This window comes from Gracilinanus agilis, unplaced genomic scaffold (genome assembly GCF_016433145.1).
Source record: "Gracilinanus agilis isolate LMUSP501 unplaced genomic scaffold, AgileGrace unplaced_scaffold23303, whole genome shotgun sequence".
Lineage (NCBI taxonomy): Eukaryota > Metazoa > Chordata > Mammalia > Didelphimorphia > Didelphidae > Gracilinanus > Gracilinanus agilis.
Window position 1 is genome coordinate 1 of NW_025355029.1, and position 2,806 is coordinate 2,806.

The window sequence follows — 2,806 nt, forward strand, 5'->3', positions numbered from 1 at the left end:
TTGTGTAATGTACCTTTTCCAATCCCGGGCTGTATATGGAGATTTGGGATTCTTTAAACCAGTGCTACCTGGATTTTATTAAAAAGCGGGGACCTCTGGAGAAAGAAAGCTGGATTTTCCAGGAAAGCAGAGCAAGCCGGGTCCCAGAGCCTGTTTGCTGGAGGGTGGAGGAGTTGGCGAGCCGAACGGATGGACTAAAGGACATTTTCATACCAAAAAAAGGAAAGGCGGGCAAAAAGTCTGAGTTGGATATAATTCCCGAGAGGGAAACAAGAACGGGGGGCAGGCGGCAGGATGGCCGAGAGGCGAGGCGGTTAGGCGGGAAGGGGACTATCCGCTCCAGCAGGTAGGTTTTTTCTCCAGTCTCTTATTTTTTAGAAAGTTAAATAGTTGACTCTCCCACCCCGGTCTCCTCCTCACTCAGGTCTTACCTGCCTTCTCCAGCCTTCCCCATATCAACCCCTTTCCACCCTCAAACTACTTGGGAATGCGGGGACTTTTCTGGGGTCTGAGCTGCATTGGGCTCTTCGACCGTCCCCCATTTTTTCCCACCTTTGCCCCCTCCCTAAGACTTTCCCTTCAGAAAAATACAACCTGGTGGTGGGAATCTCTACTCTCCATTAAAAGAAAAAAAAAATATCCCAGTTTCCCTCCGTGCCCCTGAAGACTGTGAGAGAGGTGGGGAGAGGGAGAGACATTTTCGATTATAGGCTGTTTTTAATTAAAAGCCGGAATTCAGCCATTTTAACTGCATTTAAGGGAGAAGAAAAGTAGGAATCATCCAACCCAGCGCACGGATAGATAAATCAACCTTTTCCATAATCTGAATAAGAAGCTTTCAACTTTAAGCTCTCCCCCCCCCTTTTTTTGTCCTATGTCCATCTTCTGAAAGCAATAGTTTAAGGGGGAAAATTTTTTTTAATCACGTGAAACTCATCTACCGCTGTGCTTAAGATGGCAAACATGTATCCAAGGTTGTGGCGATCTTAGATTTTGAAAAGTAAATGTTTCATCTGGTAACCAGAGAATGGAAGAGAGGGGAGGGGGACGAGGGACGGATGAGATGTTTGTAAGTAAAAACCAGGTTAAAATAAGAAACCATTAACAAAGCTGGTAAGAGAAGCCCTGCTAAATGACTGGAGGTAGATATTTTTGGTTCAGGGTATTTTAAGCTTAAATTATGTGCGAGTCCAAAGGGAAAGAGAATGTGGCAAACTCCCTGCTAGTATATGCTCTTTAGAGAAGACACCAGCAAAACCGAATTGGGAGACTTGTCCACGGGATGTGGGGCGCTGGGGCTGGGGAGGGGTTTGGGTTATTTTGTTTGGGGGAAGATAGCTCCTGAGGGGTTTTTTGCCTAGCTTTTTCAAAAAATAACATACAAATTCCTGTTGTTTGTAATTGTCCTTCCCGCTTGTGTTTGAAAAGAGAGGGAAAATGTATCCAAACTGACTCCCTTCCCCCCAAGAAATCAGCAAAGGACAAATCTTTTAAACAAACAGCTTTAAATTGGAACTTCGGGAATATTTACCAAACATGGGGGTGGGGGGAGGAGGAGGAGGAGGAGGATACTCCCTCTATTATTGAGAAGAGTCAGATTTTAGGAGAGGAATTTTTTTCCAGTTTATTTTTTTTTTCCGAGAGTGACTCTTAGTAGGCTTGATATCCCCTCACCCCCCTCACACCCCCTGCCTCGCTTACTGCCTGCTACCACCCCCAGTCTAGGGTTAGCGACCTCCTTTTTTCCATTCGGGGTCTATCGAAAATGAAACCAAACCTTGTCCCGTTTTGTTTTTTAAATTTCTACCAAATCCTACGGCTAGAATGTATGCCACGTCTCCCGGAATTTTCTGAGAAAGTCTGTCATTTTAGTAGAGGAAGAAGGCAAATTCCTCCTTGATAAATAAAACCACTTTAAAACCCTTATCCTCCCCGGCTCAGAGAAATGGGGATCTGCTTATAGTGATTCCAGGGGGAAAAAAATAAAAATTTAAAAAGGGGAGATGATTTAATAAACTAAAGAACTAACAGGGTTAAATATTAAACTTGGTCCCATCAGATACCAAGCAAATGTTTAGTGAGACATTTTAATCTTCGGAAGCAAAAGGTTTCACAGTTTTTAAGGCTGAAACCTGTGACATTTGGGAATAAAATAGATTTCCGCGGATAGGGTCTGATCTCTCAGAGCTAAGCAAAGCTAGCCTTCCCCGTTCTGGCTTAGAATTTCTGGAGAATAAGGAAAGAGAGAGAGCTTGAGAAAGCCGCCCGGGGGATTATGGATCTGTTGAGGGGAGTTAAAGATAGCGGCGGTACACCCTCATTTTTAGCATTATTTTGAAAGTCTAGATCCGAGAAAGACCGGACAGGGGGAGAGGAAGAGATTAGTGGTGATTTTTTTTAAAACTGAAATCCAGTGCTCTCTTTATATACATTTTGGCTACGGAAATACCCGCTGGTTCTAATGAGCTGCCCTGCCTCATTCTAGGGCAAAGAGAGACTTTGGGGGAGAAGAAACTCGTAAGGTTTTTCCAAGCGGTTTCCCTTTTTTGGCAGTGGAAGGGGTGTTGGTTGTTTTCTCTTCGGGCCGAGAGAGCTCCACCGGCTCCTGCCTACCTGCTGGCCCGGCTCCGAGCGGTGCTGCAGTACGGAGGAGGGAGCGGTAGGAGGGAACAGCTCTAACTCCGGGGTTTGTGTCTCTGATCTCTCCCCACCGCAGGCAAAGAAAATGCCCCCAGCGGACTCTCCGCCGGCCGAAGACCATGGAACTGCTCCGAGGCTTATATTTTAAACCCCTTTGATTTGGGGT

At 45.5% G+C, this 2,806-nt stretch overlaps 1 long non-coding RNA gene across 1 annotated transcript; it reads left to right on the plus strand.

Annotated features, from left to right (window-relative positions):
• The first annotated feature begins 17 nt into the window (after window positions 1-17).
• On the plus strand, window positions 18-2,780 carry LOC123254494. Its single transcript, XR_006506676.1, has 2 exons — window positions 18-346; window positions 2,717-2,780. It is a non-coding gene; the product is annotated as an uncharacterized LOC123254494 (long non-coding RNA).
• The last annotated feature ends 26 nt before the right edge of the window (window positions 2,781-2,806 follow it).